This window comes from Elephas maximus, chromosome 1 (assembly GCF_024166365.1).
Source record: "Elephas maximus indicus isolate mEleMax1 chromosome 1, mEleMax1 primary haplotype, whole genome shotgun sequence".
Taxonomy (NCBI): Eukaryota; Metazoa; Chordata; class Mammalia; order Proboscidea; family Elephantidae; genus Elephas; species Elephas maximus.
In genome coordinates, this window is record NC_064819.1 from 23399633 (window position 1) to 23420009 (window position 20377).

Here is a 20377-nt window from a genome sequence, read left to right on the forward strand (position 1 = left end):
GAAAAAATAGGGACAACGTTAGCAGCCCTAATACAAGGCATAAACAGAATACAAAACATTACTAAAAATGACGAAGAGAAACCAGATAACTGGGAGCTCCTAAAAATCAAACACCTATGCTCATCTAAAGACTTCACCAAAGAGTAAAAAGACCACCTAGAGATTGGAAAAAATTTTCAGCTATGACATCTCTCACCAGCGCCTGATCTCTAAAATCAAAAACTCAACCACAAAAAGACAAACAACCCAATCAAAAAGTGGGCAAAGGAGATGAACACGCACTTCACTAAAGAAGATGTTCAGTCAGCTAACAGATACATGAGAAAATGCTCTCGATCATTAGCCATTAGAAAAATGCAAATTGAAACGACGGTGAGATTCCATCTCACTCCAGCAAGGCTGGCATTAGTCCAAAAAACACAAAATAATAAATGTTGGAGAGGCTGCAGAGAGATTGGAACTCTTATACACTGCTGGTGGGAATGTAAAATGGTACAACCACTTTCGAAATCTATCTGGCGTTATCTTAAACAGTTAGAAATAGAACTACCATACAACCCAGAAATCCCACTCCTCGGAATATACCCTAGAGAAATAAGAGCCTTTACACGAACAGATATATGCACACCCATGTTTATTGCAGCTCTGTTTACAATAGCAAAAAGCTGGAAGCAACCAAGGTGTCCATCAACGGATGAATGGGTAAATAAATTGTGGTATATTCACACAATGGAATACTATGCATCAATAAAGAACAGTGACAAATCTGGGAAACATTTCATAACATAGAGGAACCTGGAAGGCATTATGCTGAGTGAAATTAGAGGCAAAAGGACAAATATTGTATAAGACCACTATTATAAGATCTTGAGAAATAGTATAAACTGAGAAGAAAACATTCTTTTGTGGGTATGAGAGGGGGAAGGGAGGGAGGGTGGGAGAGGGTTATTTACTGATTAGTTAGTAGATAAGAACTACTTTAGGTGAAGGGAAGGACAATACTCAACACAGGGAAGGTCAGCTCAACTGGACTGGACCAAAAGCAAAGAAGTTTCCAGGATAAACTGAATGCTTTGAAGGTCAGCGGAGCAAGGGCAGGGGTTTGGGGACTATGGCTTAAGGGGACTTCTAAGTCAATTGGCAAAATAATCCTATTATGAAAACATTCTGCATCCCACTTTGAAGTGTGGCGTCTGGGGTCTTAAATGCTAACAAGCGGCCATCTAAGATGCATCAGTTGGTCTCAACCCACCTGGGCCAAAGGAGAATGAAGAACACCAAGGTCACACGATAATTATGAGCCCATGAGACAGAAAGGGCCACATGAACCAGAGACTTAACGTCATCCTGAGACCAGAAGAACTAGATGGTGCCCGGCCACAACCAATGACTGCCCTGACAGGGAGCACAACAGAGAACCCCTGAGGGAGCAGGAGAACAGTGGGATGCAGACCCCAAATTCTCATAAAAAGACCAGACTTAATGGTCTGACAGAGACTAGAAGAATCCCGGCGCTCATGGTCCCCAAACCTTCTGTTGGCCCAGGACAGGAACCATTCCCGAAGACAACTCATCAGACATGGAAGGGACTGGACAGTGGGCAGGAGAGAGATGCTGATGAAGAGTGAGCTACTTGTATCAGGTGGACACTTGAGACTGTGTTGGCATCTCCTGTCTGGAGGGGATATAGGAGGGTAGAGAGGGTTAGAAATTGCCAAAAGGGTCACGAAAGGAGAGACTGGAAGGAGGGAGCGGCTGACTCATTACGGGGAGAGTAAGTGGGAGTACGGAGTAAGGTGTATATAAGGTTAATATGTGACAGACTGACTTGATTTGTAAACTTTCACTTAAAGCACAATAAAAATTATTTTAAAAAAATAAAAGAGATAAAATCATACAAGAAAAAAACAGTGCGCAAAGAAAATGATATTCTGTCAGTAAAACAAAAATTTAATATATTGAACAATAATAATAGTACCCAACTTGCAAAATTAAACAATTAAGGTAGAAATAAATCCTGGCCCCTGTGTGTAAAATGGCATGTGAAACGGATTATGGTCATAGGGAATCACACTTAAAAAATTCTATTCTCCTTGTATTGTTGAAAATATATTAGTGTTAGAATTTATTAAAATTTAAATGTGAATTTTACGATTATGAAAAACTTTAAAATATTTGATATAGGTTACAGATAAATTCCAAACTAGTATGTGGAATAATGAGAATGAGTGGGGGAAAAAGAAAGAAAAAATATTTTCAAATGGACAGGTAAAAAGTACAAACAAATCATAATCAATGTATATTAAACACTTGTTAAAATACCAATTTTTAGGTTAAGAAAAAAAACTTATGAACAAAGAAACATTGGAAGTCTAGAGGAAAAAAGTACACCAGGCAAGTTCAAGCAAAACAAATACATAGGTTGTGTCTAAATTAATATCAGATAAAATATACTTTAAAGATAAATACAGATAATTAGGTATTGAGATTAGATCCAACTCAACAGAAAAATTAGACTTTTATGCACCTAATAACAAAGTGTTTTGCACATATACACACACACATACACACAAATGACAAATTCATCATCAAAATTGTAGATTTTAATATACCTCTCTCAGGTAGTGATAGATTGGGGAAACAGAAATTAAATAAACGTGGAATATTTGAAAAAGTCTAGACTTTTCATGTCTATTTGTTCTGTTTTATTTTACTCCACCCAGTGAACTAATTAAAATAATGCTAAGAGAATATAAGCAAAGAACCCATCCCAATGAAGATAGTGGGAGAGAGTACCTTTAGTGGGTGAGTTAAGAAATTTCTGGAAGACATAAATAGAGTGGTGAAAGAAATTGATAGAAGTGGTAGAAGAAATAGACTGGCAAAAGCAACAGATTAGAGGAAAAACAGGAAAGCAATGGAGAAAGACAATTTTCCAGGCAGGAACTCAAAGAGGCCCAAGTCTGAAAGTCTTCAGATACAGAAAAATTCTAGAAGAAAACAAAAGGCTAATTAAAGGAATACCTGAAAAACCCAACCCTGGGTTTAAAAGGGTATTCCATCAGAATTTGTAACCATGAATTCTCTCTGTTATTAATTTAGGGCATAGTTCAATAGACTATGTGGCAAAAGCCGACAATAAACAATATAAGTAATGGTGTATTTTTAGAGGCAATTCATTAAAATGAGGAACAATACAAAGATTCTGTTTAGGATACTAGAGTAGCTCATACAACTGTGCTTCACCTTTTTTCTAGTTAGATACATTGAGGCTTAAAATTACATTTTCCATTCTTCCTTTCAGTAGGTAATCTAAATGCGAAATAGAATTATGTGATTAGGTGAACTTCTACAGAATCTAGTAGACACAAATGGGGTGGAGACCATCTTTTTGCCCAGTTTGACTCTTCTGCTGGCAAATATTGTCATGAAAAAGGAAGGGTATTATGCTGTTTGAAGAACTGTCTATATGGAATCAGGTGCCCTGGTGGTACAGTGGTTAAGAGCTTGGCTGCTAACTAAAAGGTCAACAGTTTGCATCCACAAGCCGCTCCTTGGAAACTCTGTGGGGCAGTTCTACTCCGTCCTGTAGAGTTGTTATGAGTCAGAATTGACTAGAGGGCAATAGCAAACAGGGAAATGGAATCAAATTGATAACAACAATTCGAAAGATTAAATAGAAACCTTAGAAGACAGTCAACTTTTGTTAATGAGGGAGGGACAACTCAGAAAATGAGGGTGAGAATGGTTACACAACTGGAGGAATGTAATCAATGTCACTAAATGGTGCACGTAAAAACTGCTGAATTAGTGAATGTTTTGCTATATATATTCTCAACAACAAAATAAACACAAATATGTGTTTAAAAAAAAAAAAAAGAGTATTCTGCAATAGCATTCTAGAGTGCCAAGCAACAGTTAAAGTAATGACAGGGGTGGCGTTGGTGTCAACAGAAGCTTCTTACTCTGTAATTTCTAGCCCTGTCGCCCAGCGAGGAAAACCCATGCTTCTGTTTCCCTGTGTGGCTATGAGAAGTAGAGCCCATGACACTGCAGTTGGTGGCATCTCCTTGATTCAGTTGTGGTCTTAGAAATAGTATTTCTTTGTTGAGGCAGTTTTAGTTTTTCTGAATGCCATCACTGCAGGCCTAGGCTAGGAACTAGTCCTTCAGCCCTTTCAATGATTTTATGAACTGCCACCTCCTTTAATCACATCCTTTCCTTTTTAAAGAACACAGAGTACTTTCTGCTCCCTACACTCATTCCTGACTAATAAGGATGTTGTTAAGTTGCTGTGGAGTGGATTCTGACCCCATATGTTCAGAGTAAAACTGCTTCTTAGGGCTTTCAAAGCTGTGACCTTTCGAAAGCAGATCGCCACGCCGAGGTGCCTCTGAGTGGGTTCGAACCGCCATCCTTTCAGCTAGTAGTCAGGGCTTTAACTGTTCGTGCCACCCAAGGACTAACCAACAAGTATATCTATCATCATCATCATCAGAGAAAAAGAGGAAGACCTTTGACGAGATAGATTGACACATCGGCTACACCAACCAGCTCAAACATAGCAACAATTGTGAGGATGGCACAGGACCAGGCAGTGTTTCATTCTGTTGTATGTAGGGTCACTATGAAGGGGAACCAATTCCATTGGCACCTAGCAACAATGATGACAACAACCATCATTGCTTCTATTTAAATTTTTTCTACAGTTTTTAACCATGGCAATAAGATAATTTAAAAAAAAAAAGGAAAAGATGTGAGAATCAGAAGAGAATTAACCAGTCATTATATACAAATGATATGATTGTCTACATATATTTCACATAAATCAAGCTTGTTAATTGAATTGTATGATTCTTCTCATTCTTACTGAGTTTTGTCTGTAGGATCAATTACTGCAGGATCCAGAGCGAGCAAAAAAAAACCTCCCCAATCTAGTGGTATATTTACCTGTACTGCTTACGTTTATTTACATATTTATATTTAATTGTTTATATATTTTTTGCTTTACATGTTTTGAAGGTAGGCTATTAGGTACATTTAAGTTTGAAATCGCTAAATAGCCCTTGTGTTTTAAATTGACTTTTTAAGTTAAAGTATATTTTACCTAATAATATCATAAATCTTTCTGTCATTAGTCTTTGTCTGGATACCATTTTCTAGCTTTTTATGTTTCTAGGTTTTCATGTTTTGTTGTGTCTGTTACACAAGACACGTAATGATCTTTTTTCTCCTTTCTTGTTTTCCTTTGTACTATTGTTTTTGTTTTTCCTCTTTCCATTCTCAAGTCCCACCCCTTATATGCTCTATTTTGATTTTTTAATAGTTACTTTAGACAATTTAACATTAGTAGAAAGAATAGGCATAAAGCGCCGCACAGGGCCCAGATAGCAATTAGGCACTGTAATGCAACTCTCTCAGATACTTTATGAGGTAGATATAAGTCTTATTATTTCTATTTTATAAATGAGGAAACTGAGTCACAGAAGATGAGGCAAACTTTTCAAGGTTTCATAGCAAGTTGCAGGACTTGGAGTAAATAGGCAGTCTGCCTGTCATTGTGTACACTAATCGTTCCTCAGCCCAACAAAGAAAACTTGTGATACATTAACTCTGATTGTTGTTGTTTGGTGTTGTCCAGTCAGTTCTAACTCTAGCAACCTGTGTACAGCAGAACGAAGCACGGCCCAGTCCTGCACCATCCTCAGGATCGTTGCTATGCTTGAGCCCATTGTTGCAGCCACTGTCTCAGTCCATCTCATCACTGGCTGTACTTGTTCCAAGACAGATTTCTCCGTTTTACTGGCAGTACATGATACATTTAATATTCTGATTAACCCACCCAAATTATTTGCTATTCTTTATATTTTAATTCTATATTTTCAAGCCCACAAAGTGGGGGTCCCTGGGTGGTGCAAATGGCTAAGCTAGGCTACTAACAGAAAGGTTGGTGGTTCAAACCCACCCAGAGGCACCTGGGGAGTAAGACCTACTGATTTGCTCTCCAAAGGTCTTGAAAACTCTGTGGAGCAGTTGTGCTGTGCACGTATGAGGTTGCCATGAGTCAGAATCCACTTATAGCAACTAATGATAACAAGAAGCCATTAATTATTATATGATTATTTCCTTCATCAATGTTTATTTAGAAATATCAGTATTTTTATCATTTATTTTCTCATTATTTCTTCTTGTACCTCAAATCCTTACCTCACACCATACAATAGAAATTGGGGTTAAGCAAAAGTTTCTTAGAACACAAAAATCATCAACCATTATAAAAACATTGATAAATTGAATTTCATAAAAACTTAAAATGTTTTCTCTTTGAAAGCACTGTTAATAAAACTGAAAGGCAATCCACAGACAGGGAGATAGTATTCACAACACATATATCAGACCAAGGACATAACGTATAATGTATAAAGAACTCTTCAGGAAAGAAAAAAAAAAAAAAAGAAGAAGATATGTAAATAGCCAATAAGTACTTGAAAAGTACTTATATTGTTAGTCATAAGGGAAAAGCAAATAAATGAAACGTTATTATACACCTTCTAGAAAGATCATGATTAAAGATGGAACAATACAGGTGTGGATGAGTATGTAGAACAACTAGAACTCTCATAAACTACTGGTGGAAATTACAGCCAGTCATGAAAGGTGGGTTCTTTTTAGATGAGAAAACATTTCAAAGCTCCAGTCCTTTCACAGGGAAGACAAATTTAAAAAGGAAGTGCCTTTTATATCCCTGTTCAATTATGATCTCTTCTGTTAAGTTTTTATTTATTTGCACTCAGTTTTTCTATAAAGCTAGGCAAAGTATTCATTTTAAGACAGAACCTCAAACAGCTTTGCATCAAAATACTATTTTTTCTTTGCTTGGCCTCCTCCACCACCCCACCACAGTGTTGCATTAAAATCCTGTTTTCTTTGTTTGGCTTCCTCCCCCACAGCTTTGCATTAAAAATGCTGCTTTCTTTACTTGGAAGTTATATCTAAACCCCATTGCACCTGTGTAATATGAGTAAGAATGTTGCTGACGAGACTCATATGAACTCTCTACTTGTAAACCCCTTAAAAGTAACTTTTCCCCTTGTCCTCAAGGAGCAGTCTTGGCTGCAGCAGCTCTGACTGACTCCTTTTCCCTGCACAATGAAATAAAGGTGTTTTTCCTACTCTCCCACCTCGGTCTCTCGTTTATGGGCCAATATGAGTCATGCCGAGCAAGAACTTGGGGTTTCCATCTGGTAACAATTTCATTTCTGCAGAAGATTCAGATTCAATTCTTGACCAATGCATCTCATGTGCATCTGTCAGTGGCAACTTGCCTGTTACTATGATGCTGAACAGTTTTCAGCAGAGCTTCCAGACTAAGACAGACTAAGAAGAAAGGCCTGGCAATCTACTTATGAAAATCAGCCAGTGAAAACCCTGTGAATCATAATGATCCGATTCACAATCAATCATGGGAATGGCAAAGGATCGGGCAGCATAGGGTCACCACGAGTCAGGGCAATTCAACAGCAGCTAACAACAATAACGAAGGTACTGTCAAAACCTTGCTTAGCACTAGAGTTAAGACAGACAGCCCTGTCCTTTTTGGAGGTGAGAATCTGTGTGATTTTAAAGTAATTTGTTGATATTTCTATTAGAACATGTTCATAATACTTCACATTTAGTATATATGTGTCTCTCTTCCCCAGTAGGTAGCTAGTTGGCTTTGGAAAAAGGTTGTATGTTAACTTCATTTTTATATATATTCCACAGCACCGAGCATAGTGCTTGGTACAGAGTAGCTACTAGGAAGGATGGAGGGAAAATGGAAAGGAAAGAGGAAGGGAGTGAAGGAAGAAAAGGAATAAAGGAAGGGAAGGAGGGAGGGAGGAAGGAAGGCAGAAAAGAAAAGGAAGGAAGAAGGCAAGGTAAGGGAAGGGAAGGAGGGAGGGAGGAAGGAAGGAAAGGATTAAGGGAGGGAGAAGGAAAGAAGGAAGAAAGATGAGTAACAGCCCATTTTGCGTAGTCTCTCATTTTATCTATTTGAATATTTTTCAGGATCTTAGGTAAACACTTCGATAAAAGATTATGAAGCCAGCACAGTCTAAAGAAAAAAAAATCTGCCTGCCAAAAAGTTAACACTGATCAATGATTTCATACTCAGGTAAATATTCAGTTAATTTGACATTTATCCAGGAGACTGGATACCAAGCAGAGAGCCTGTTCAGATAATATTAGCAACTATTTCACGGGGATTTTCACAAGTGCTCATTTGTGCCTGCATGTGTGAAGTTCCTGCTGTGAGGCTGGTTTTGGGACCAGATTCCAAAATCAATCTGTTCCATGTACAACATCACAGCTGGGCCACCATCTTCCCAATCCAATCTTCAAGTCAAATGCTTAAGCAAACGTGGCTAATTGCTCGAGACTAGACAACTGCCTTAGTCACCTCTCAGTCTCTAAAATCACAGCTAGTAACATGGAGGGTTTGTGGATCCCATACCAGGAATGCACATTCAACCAAATGTTAAAGTCCGGCTTGTGAACCTCTCTTATTGCTCCCAGAAAGGTCTTCTTGATGTACTGGAATTACTGAGCAAGAAAGACTATCTCTACAGCACATTTCTCACCACTCTTAATTGACAGCCTTACCGTTCTATCTCAAAATTAGAGTCATACCTTGAAACAGAAACTGCCAGGCAGTCACTGCTTCCCAAATCAAGAAATAAAGAAAAAAATGATAATAACGACAACTGCAATAGCCATTTTTACTTTATAGTATCCTCCCCATATCTGTAAACTCAAAATAGAGTCATGAGGTAAAAATTATTACATGGATACAAATGAGGAAAGTGAAGCTAAGAGAGAAGAGAAGCATTTAAGTCATAGAAGTATTTGCAACTTCAGCTAGAAGAGGCCTTAAAAGTTCCCTAGGTGAATTCCACTTTAAAGAAGAGCAAAGAAGCTTGAGGGAAATAATAAATACTATCAAACTACAGAAATAATTAAAACATGATGTTTGCTACAGAAACACAAATAGTGATTTCATTTGTACGAGGTACAGGCTAAACCAATTCTACCCATTGCGGTCGAGTCAGTTCTGACTCACACCAACTCTATAGGACAGAGCAGAACTGCCCCATAGGGTTTCCAAGGAGTGCCTGGTGGATTCAAACTACCAACCATTGGGTTAGCAGTTTTAGCTCTTAACCACTACCCCACCAGGGTTTCCTAATTCTACAGGATAGATTAACTTAAATTATACTCATTTGTTTGTGTGTGTGTGTGTGTGTGTGTGTGTGTGTGTGTGTGTGTGAAACCTTTACAGCTTTTTTTTTTTTTTTTTTTTCTTCTGCCTGGAAAGCTTACTCTTCAGGTACTTACATAGCTCATACCTCATCCCCTTTATGTTTCAGCTCAACAAATGTGCACCTCCTCAGTGGGCCTTCCCTAATGACCCATTCTAAGCTAGCAACCCTGTCACTTTCTACACCTTTACTCTGTTTTGCTGTCTTTATAACACTTATTACATCCTTACATTATATTTGGTATTTATGTTTTTATCTGCTTATTTTATATCTCTTATTTAAAATGTAAGATTCACAATGCCAGGGAATTTATCTTATACCCAGCTGTATCCCAGGTACCTCAGGACAGTGCCTGGCATAGATAAGTGATCAATAATTATATGTTGAATTCATGAGCACTTAAGTTTTCTGAGCAGCTCATAAGGGTCACTATTTCCAGTTTCTTCCTTCTTCACTGTCATATTCTATCTCCATGTCCCCGTACACATGCAAACACGTACAACGTATGCACTAACACACACATGCACAAACTAGAGAAATATACACAAGAACTGTTGTCTCTCTCAAACTCACCAAATACTAAGTACCTAGATCTCCACTATGTTCTGTGTATTTGAGAACAGTGTGGCCTTTGCCTTCAAAGATACGGTCTTTGCCTTCAAAGAACCAGCTCTCTAGGGATAATGAAGGAGATAACTTCTTCTGGTACATTGACTGTTTAATGCTGTGGTGTTTGAGGACAGAGACATTTAAACTATTATCTAGGCAACGGCATATAGAGATCTTGAGAGAAGATCTGGAAAGGTTTCTAGAAAAATTTGTAAATGAGCAAGATCTGAAATGGTAGACAAGCAGGGAAAGGTATTCACGTAGAGGGTACAATGCAAGAAATTACAGAAAGGAATTAGAATGACAGACGTATTCAAGCTTCTAAAGAACTGAGTAAATAGTGCCAAGTGTGTTGACTGAATATGTTGGGTCTGACTTCTGGTGACATTTGAATGCCCTTTTTGGAGACATTTGGAACTTATTCTCTCTGTAATGGGAATCCATTAATGAATTTGCTTAGAGAAGAATCATTAAACAGCGATTTCGTAATCTTTATTTAATATCAGGCTTCGTTCTATGAAATTTGATAAGCATTATCTTGTTTCAGAGCCCTAGTGGTGAAGTGGTTAAAGAGCTTGGCTGCTAACCAAAAGGTTAGCAGTCCGAATCCACCAGCCACTCCTTGGAAACTCTATGGGGCGGTTCTACCCTGCCCTATAGAGTCTCTATGAGTCGGAATCAACTTGACGGCAACGGGCTTGATTTGGGGTATTTTAATCTTGTTTAATCCTTTCAATAAGATTGTAGAGTTGAGGCAACAGATACTCAAAAAAGATTAATAACCTGAAAGGGTAAAACAGCTTGTAAGTGCAGGAAGTAGTTTAAAAACAGTTCTCCTGTTTTCTGGTTCTGGGTATGTTCTATTCCATCTACCATGATTAAATCTGCAATTTAGAACATTACTATGGAGACATTGGAAACCCTGGTGGCATAGTAGTTGAGAGTTCAGCGGCTAACCCAAAGGTCAGCAGTTCAAATCCACTGGGCATTCCTTGGAAACACTATGGGGCAGTTCTACTCTGTCCTATAGGGCCGCTTGAGTGAGAATCGACTTGATGGCGGTGGGGTATGGACACGGTATTTACGATAGACTACCACGAGAAAAAAATGCAGTTATGGAATTCATTCAGGAGTCTTCCTAAAAAAGAAAAACTTAAATTAAAAAAAAAAACCCTGAAAATAATGAGGGCCTGACCTTTTTTTTTTTGACCTAGAACCTGGAAACTAGAAAAGAAAGGACAGATGGGTTAGGCAGTGTGAGGTTATTACACAGGCCACTGGACGAGTGGATGTTTTCCCTTTGGGGTAGTTTAATTTTGAAGAAGGAAATATGAAGTAAATTGCATTTCCTTATTATTTATTTATTTAGCCAAGTAGCTTAAGGGAAGAAAAATAAAAACAGCAGTAGAATGTGAACACAGGTGTCAAGAAAGACTTTTAAAAGAAATGGACACTCTAATTTCTTTCCTTCCCTATTCTGTTTTTGTTTTTTTTTTTTAAAGACACAGACGAGCTTTTCAGTGTTTTCAGGTTTCCAAATCCACCCACTTTCACCTGTTCAGAAACATCTGTTTTCTTGTAAAATGGAAACTGCAAGAAATAAAAAGGCCAGCTAATAATAACATAGGGTGAAGAGGAAAACTTTGCTGTTGGTTTATTTAGTTTTCTTTTGTTTTTCTTGGCTACAAAGGTAAATTCTGGGAAAGACGTGTTTCTAGAATTCATCAGCGCATTATTGGTTAGACCTAGGTATGGATACTGGACATTCCCACAACATGCTTTGTATTCCTGGTACTTCCTTATTAATGTAGTTGGTATTCTGGGTATTTTCTGTAATTGTTTTAATTTGTTAAGGTTTGAATATATAAAGAATAAATCCCATTGTCTCTGAATAGAGTCAGAAGTGTTTACATCTTTTATTTTAGGTCGTCAAAGACCCAAGACACTGTAAATAAATAGCAATCTCAAACAATAAAGTACCTTAGCAAGGGAATGCCTTGCAAAGAAGTTGATATATTTGACCTGAGAAATAAATGAAGGAGAAAGCCACACTAAGGTCAAGAGACATTCCAAAGTTAGTAACATGGCTAAACTAGAGAATGGGGTGAGTGAAGCAGGGGGAAGGGTAGGTTGGAAAAGTCCAGGAATCAGAGCATGCTTGCCTTGGAGGCCATCAGGAAAGCTTTTTTTTTTTTTCCTACTTACAATGGGAATTCATTGGAATGTTTTAATCAAGAGAGTAATAGACTCAATCTACGTTTTTATGTTGACTCTGAATACCCTGTAAAGAATGAACTAAAGAGAAAAACCAAAAATCCAAACCCATTACTGTCGAGCGGATTTCAACTCATAGCAACCCTATCGGACAGAGTAGAACTGCCTCATAAGGTTTCCAAGGAGCGGATGGTGGATTCGAACTAGCGATTTTTTGGTTAGCAGCTGCACTCTTAACTACTGCACCACCAGGGCTCTGAACCAAGGAGGGCAGGGATAAAAGCAAGGCGGCCAGTTAAGAGGCCTGTACAATAGTCCAGGTAAGAAATGATTGAAGTCTTGAGCTAGAGAGGTAGCAATGGAGGCAATGGGAAGTGCTCACATTTGGGGTACCCAGTGGTGGCCTAGGCATATCTTTTAACTAATTGTTGTTGCTGTTGTGTACCATTGAGTCGCTTGCAACTCATAGTGAACCTATAGGGCAGAGTAGAACTGCCCTCATAGGCTTTCCAAGGCTGTAAATCTTTATGGAAGCAGACTGCCGTATCTTTCTCTGGTGGAGTGGCTTATGGGTTCAAATCGCAGACCTCTTGGTTAGCAGCCCATTGCTTAATTAACCAATGCACAGCCAGGGCTCCTTTGTAATAAATTAGCATGGAGTTTATGTTTCTAAACTCATATTCAGTTGGTCTATGTTGTGTATAATTTTCTTTCTAAGTAGCAGGAAAACTCTAAAACAGTCTGTGAAGTGGCTAATAATTATTAAAGTATTTAAAATATAGTTAAAAACTGGAATCTCTATTCAGTACACAGTGGTTTTTAGCACCAGGGTTTCCCCCAGATATTTATAAAGTCACTTTACCCCAAAAAGAGCATCAACTATGTAACATTTATACCAAACACAATTGCTCATTTATGTTATTTATTCATTATTAAAGCTTCTCAATATCGCATTGTGTCTTTTATCTCATTTCACATTCATGGACTTGAAATGCTATTTTAGCAGAGGTTTCAACTTAAGGAATATTTTTTATATATGGTTTTTTATAGAATTGGGTCATTATAACCACGGAACTTTTTTAAGAGTTCATTTGTTTCCTGCACACACAAGTTATGTTTCTCTGACTGTAAGTAAAATGTGACTGAGCCATTTGGTAGTAAACATGGCCACTGCTTTTAAATGAAATCCTATTTTCCATCTAAAGAAAGGCCTATTTTGTTGGAATGGTGTGAATAGTTTATATTTTCTGCTGAAGTCTGTTCAAAGACAAGTAAAGCTTGTGTAATGAGATAGTCTACATTAAGCTCAAATAATGGCTTGCTGCATAATCATCACAATGATAATGGCTTGTAATTTATCATACCTGCCACTGAAGGAGCACTAAGAATTCACAAACAGCCCCTCATTAATCTATTTATTTAGCTCCTTTCCTCTTGAAAGTTCCCACAGCTATGTAAGAAATTATGCAGTCTCTATGGGAAAAGAGAAAGGTTTTGGAGCATTCAGTAAAAAAAAAAGGAACTGAGGTATGGAGAACCATCACAATCATATATAAGTTCCTGTCTTATTAAGATGGAAAACATCCTAAAATATTTTGACCAAGTTCCTCATTTCAGAAGCTGAGTACCCCTGTCTCGTTTCTTACTCATCTGCTCTCCCTGGGGAGGTGTAGAGGAGGCTGGAGGTTTGTCACTCCAAAACAAATCCCTGTGTTGCCCCAGTCCATTGCCACTGAGTGGATTCTGACTCATAGCAACCCTATAGGATGGAGCAGAGCTGCCCCACTGGGTTTCCAAAGAGCGGCTGGTGGATTCCATTTTGGTTAGCAGTCGAGATGCAGGTTAGCTAGCTCAACAGGGCTCACGTAATTCTGCATTCAAAGGCTGTTTTCCGTGTACCTAAAAATTGTGTTATATTTATGTATAGTATGTTTTATATTCTGAATTATTATCTATATTGATATTTATACTAATCTATATTAAAAAAAATTTTTTTTATATTAATATTAAGGAGCCCTCGTGGCTCAGTGGTTAAAGCAATCAACTGCTAACTGAAAGGTTGGCAGTTCTAAACCACCAACCACTTTGAGGGAGAAATTTATAGCCTTGGAAACCCTATGGGATCACTATAAGTCAGATTCAAGTCAACGGCAGTGGGTTTTTGGGTTTCTTAATATTAATATAAATTAATTTTAATAATTAAGTATAGGGTATAATTCTGAATATATTATATTCTCAATATATTAAGGTATATGTATTTGGTTATTTGGAACTGGAAATCCTGGTGGTGTAGTGGTTAAGAGCTATGGCTGCTAACTGAAAGGTCGGCAGTTCGAATCCACCAGTTGCTCTTTGGAAACCCTACGGGGTAGTTCTACTCTGTCCTATAGGGCTGCTATGAGTCAGAATCCACTCGACAGCAACAGGTTTGGTGTTTTGTTTTGGTTTTTTGGTTATGATATCTAGAACATAACAGACAGCAAGAAATTGTTCATTGTTCTTGTGGTCTCTTTCCATACTGATTTGTACCATTGAACTCTTTATTGATTTAAAAGCCCTTACAGAACACTTTTGTTTGACGGACATTGTAGAAGTTGCCCAAAATTCTAAGCCTTAATCAAAAGTTTTTTAGAATAATAGTATGAAAAAAATACTGAGAATAAAAATGAATTATATACCCTGTGATTTAAGAAAACAAGCCTCAAAACAGGTAATAGTGATTCCTTATGTTTAGAGAATCACTGTATTCCCATAACAAAAAGATACTTCACTTCACAAAAGCCTTCACTATAAAGTTTGTACAGAAAAACCACTTTAGACATCAATGTTTAAACTGCATATTCTCTGTTAAAATATTGTTTAAAATACATATGAGAGGAATGGGTTTATGCCGGAAAAAACGACTGTGTTCCTCTTAAAAATAGTTTGGAATAGAACTGAGAAGCTACAAAGCTTCCTGAGGAAATATTGTTAGGTGCCATCGAGTTGGTTCTGACTCATAGTGACCCCACACACAACAGAATGCAACGCTACCTGGTCCTGCGCCATGCCCACAATCGTTGTTATGTTTGAACCCATTGTTGTTGAGCCCATACGGAAATAGTATCCAGCAAATGCAGCCAATTAATTATGCAAATGTGAAATCAGGCATCCATCTATAGGTGATGTGGTTAGGCAGAATAAAATGCCCTCTTAAGTGAAAAAGGACAGTCCACACTTGAAAATGCCATATGTGAATATAGATCGCTTTCTGAATGAATGGAAGCAGAATACCTATGTGGATTTTAAAACTAATATTGCTCCAACCAGTCTCAGGTGTAGCAGAAAACATTCTTTATTTTCTATGGAAATCAGAATCATCTGCAGAAAAAGGTCTTCTCAAAAAATAAAAGGCTCAAAATTTAAGTACTTCTTGGGACTGGCTATAAGCCTGGAGATTTTTGATCCCAAAGAGTCTGAATTATAAAGACAATAATAAGACATATACCTGTGTAGAGACCATACTGTTGTATTAAAATTAAACCAACTTAAAATTATGTAACCTAAAATTTTTTTATTAATAAATATTACATTATAGGTTGGGTTATTATTATTGTTATATAATTATTATTAATGATTATTATATACTATTGTATTATTATAGGTAGCATTGAACTCCCTTAGTGCTTTTCTTGCACTCAAAAGCCCTCCTTTTCAAGAGGCACTAAATATGCTTACTTTTGCAATTATCAATACCATTCATGGTTTCATATTTTTACATCCTATGTTTGCCTTCGTCCAAGATAGATTTGTTCATTCTTCTGGCAGTCCATGGTATATTCAATATTCTTCACCAACACCATAATTCAAAGGCATCAATTTTTCTTGGAAGAAGTACAGCCAGAAGATTCCTTAGAAGTGAGAATGGCAAGATTTTATCTCACATACTTTGGGCATGTTATTAGGAGGGACCAGTCCCTGGAGAAGGACATCATGCTTAGTAGAGGGTAATCAAAAAAGAGGAAGACCCGCAATGAGATGGATTGACACAGTGGCTGCAACAATGGGCTCAAACATAGCAATGATTGTGAAGATGGCGGAGGACCCGGCAGGGTTTCCTTCTGTACAATACATAGGGACACTATGAGTTAGAACTGACTCAGCAGCACCTAACAACAACATATGTTTGCCTTCATTAAGAATGAAGAGCATTGTTTTGCATGCTTTACACTTTATATAAATACTATTGTGCTATACACATTTTTTGTAACTTGTTTTTAGCCGTGACCTTATGTTCTTTAGTAATCATCTTTGTTGATATACATAAATATAGTTCATTCATTTTAAGTATCCTGTAGTATATCACATTATGGATAAGCTATAATTTCTTCATCCATTTGCCAGTTGATGAACATTCATACTTTTCTTAAATTGTAAACAAAACTACAACATGCACTTCCGTTTGTCTTTTTAATCATATGTAAGTCTCTCTGAAAATTGTTTTCACATATTTGACTTTACAAGGTATTGCCCAACTGATCTATATTTATTTACCACTATATGCTCCCATCTGTGAAATTACTATAAAATAAAATAAAAAACTCATTGCTGTTGAGTCAATTCTGACTCATAGTGACCCTATAGGACAGAGTAGCACTGACCATAGGGTTTCCAAGGAGCTGCTGGTGAATTCGAACTGCCAACCTTTTGATTAGCACTGGAGTTCTTAACCACTGCACCACCAGGGCTCCCAAAATGACTATATCCTTAACTAGTTTCTTTTAGACTGTTTTCATTTTTCTTATAGATTTCTGAAATATAGATATATTTTGTACAAAATGTATATCAAAGTAATGGATTTCTGGTAATCTACCAAAGTTTATAAATCCTTAGTGAAGAACATGATTAAATTCATATTAAAATACATTAAACGAGACCAAAATATATGGAAATATATTTCTTGTTACTGTATGGAAAGACTAAACATCATTAAAAAGAAAAAAATGTCAATCTTTTCCGGGGAAGTCTATCCATTCTGTGTAATTCCAATCAAATCCTAGACAGAGCTTTTTTTTAAGATGCTTGACTATCTGATTCTAAAATTCATATAACAGAAGAAATAATCAAAAATAGCCATGAAAATCTTGCAGAAGAACAAGCTGGAAGGTATATCAGCCAACACTCATGCATCACTCGAGGTCCACTCTGCCTGCCCATCTCATGTGCCAGCCACCTCTGAAGCATCTCACCTCTCCAACCTGATTGTGTCTCACCTCAGGCCTCTGCCGTGTCCTTCTTGCCTCCTGCTTCAGGTCTTCCTTGTTCATGCCAAGGCATGGGACTCTGCTCAACCCCAATACATACACAGCACAAAAGTGCATGAGAATAAATATCTTATGTGAATAAATCCATTCCTGTTCTCCTTGTGTATGGATTATCCTGATACTTAATGCTTGCTTACTACCCATTTGAGGACAGTTCTGCATATCTGGCAGTCAGTTACTCTTAAGGGCCCACTCTCCTTCCTTGTTTCACTCCTCTTTTCTCTCACTTCTTCTCCCTAGGGTTACACTCCCGATAAAGCTGTAGCAGATACACTTTCTTACTTTGCTTCTGTTTCTCGGGAAATCCAGGATAAGACACGAGAGCTCACCTATAAGATAGTCAGAATTGTCCTAAAGCTGTGGTTATCAAGAGAGAGGATCCTTGGGTGATTCAAACAATTAATACAGTCAAGTACTACACCAAAAGGTTGGAGGTTCAAGTCCATCGAGAGGCTTCTCGGAAGAAAGCGTTGGTGATGTCATTCCTAAAAATCAGCTATTGAAAACCCTATGGATCACAGATGTATTTCTAACACACACGGGGTCACCATGAACCAGAATCAACTTGATGGCAACTGGTTTAACTAGTTATTAAGACGGTATGATATTGGTGCAAGAAATGAAAAACAGACCAAAGGGATAGAATAGAGTGACTCAAAACAGACTCACACATACAAAGACATCTAATAAATGACACAAAGTTTAAAAATCACTGGGGAAAGAATGTACTATTCCATAAATTATGACAAGGCAATTGGTTTCTATGTGGGAAAAGAAAAATTCTTCCTCACATCATAGACAAAAAATCAGTTTTGATTTTCAAGTGGATAAAAGACCCAGATAAGATAAGCAAAACTTAAAACTTACAGAGGAAAATATGGAGAATATTGAAATATGGAAAAATTCCCTTTATAGGTTTTTATAAAAAAGTTCAAACACTAAAAGAGAAGATTGGTAACTTTGCCTAGGTTAAAATAAAAACTCATGTTCATCACACAACACCATAACAAAGTGAAACGAAAAAACCAAAGACTGAGAGAACGTACGTGTCGAGTAAAAAATAAACAGAAGGTAGTATCCGGTATCTTATGGGCATCTATAAGAAAAGGAAAAGCAATCTAAGAGAAAAATGGTTGAGAATATGAATGGTCCTTTCACAGAAGAGGATAACTAAATGATCAAGTAACGTAATAAAGGCACAGAATCCAGACTTTCTGGATTCAGGGAGGGTGGATGAATACCTGAAACTATCACCCTGAGATAATCTTTAAACCTTAAACTTCAACCAGAAATATATCTTGAGGTCTTCTTAAACCAAACAATCATTTAGCTTAACTAGTAAAGAATGTCTGACTTGAGCATTGTGCCCTTTTAAGATCTATATAGGATCAAACCGACAACAGCAACTCAAAAGATTAGATACGAAACTTAGAGAGAAGTGAGTTTATGCTAATGGGGGAAGGAACAACTCAGAAGAGGAGGGTGAGAATGGTTGCACTGAATTGTACATGCAGAAGTCACTGACCTGGTGTGTGTTAAGCTGTGTATATTCTCAACAACAACAAAAATAAAATAACTTACATAAAAGAGATAAAAGTGCTAAAGAACGATAACCCACTAAATATAAAATCTGTATGCTTACTATTGGCATAAGAGTGTCTGTATGGTTTCATCCTTAATTACACATATTATTGTCAGATTTTTAACTTTCACACTATTTAGTGAAATTGTCCTCTTTTTTTCTAGTATGAGCATTATTTAATCCTCCCCAAGTCCTATGAGTATAATTAGTATACCATTTTATTAATATATAGAATTAAGCCCATAAAGGTCAAGTAACTTGCCCAAAGCCATTTATCTAGAAATTGTCAACATTAGCTATGAAACCAAGAAGTTTAGCTTTAGGCTGTATGATTTTTTTTTTTTTTAACTTTGCTCTCTAAATGAATATTGACAAAGCTATTTCGTCTTTCCTAATCCTAGTATCTCTCCTTTATCTTTTCTTTCCAGGCTTGTTAAGACAACTGGTACAATCTTAAAAAGAATCTCTAATATCAGGCAGCCTTTTTCTATGCCTCAATTTAAAGGAAACACAACTCATCATCCTTAAAAATGATATTTGCTTTAATATTCTGTCAGAGCAGCTGTATAGCATAGTGAGTAAGAACTATGGGTCTAGAATCAAGCTAACTGAGATTCAAACCGGAGTTCCTGTCTTTCTTCACTGACATTTAAATTTCCTATGTATCTGTCTCCTCTTTTGAAAGTGGAACAAAATCATACCTACATAGAAGAGTCATTGTAAGAGTTAAATAAATGAGCTCAGATAAGGGGTTCCCTGGGCAGTGTAAAGGGTAAGTGCTGGACTACTAGCTAAAGGTTGGCAATCTGCTTCCAAAAGGTCACAGCCTCGAAAACCCTATGGAGCAGTTCTACTCTGCATGCATGTAGTGCCATGAGTTGGAATAGTCTAGATGGCAACTAACAATGCTAACAGTTCAAATAAAGTACTTAGAAGAGGTGCCTTTCATATGCTAAGAAGTCAGTAATATTACTTGCTATAGCCAGTATGGAGCCCTAATGGCACATTGGTTAAGAGCTTGGCTGCTAACCAGGTTGACAGCAGTTCAAATCCACTGGCTGCTTCTCAGAAACCCTATGGTTTCCAAGAGTTCTACTCTGTCCTATGGGGTAACTATGAGTAGAAATCAACTCAGTGGCAATGGGTTTTTGTTTATAGCCAGTATAACAATCCAGGCTACACCAGACTATGAAGACAAATATGATATCTATTTAAATATATCATGATTAGTTATATGGATGGATTTATTTCTCTATCTTGATATTATTTGCTCGTTTTGTGGCTTTTCTTAAGTTTCTGCCCCTGTCCCTCTTCCTTCTTACATTTTATTGGTATAATCAATTTTGATTTATTTTATTTTTGTCCATCCA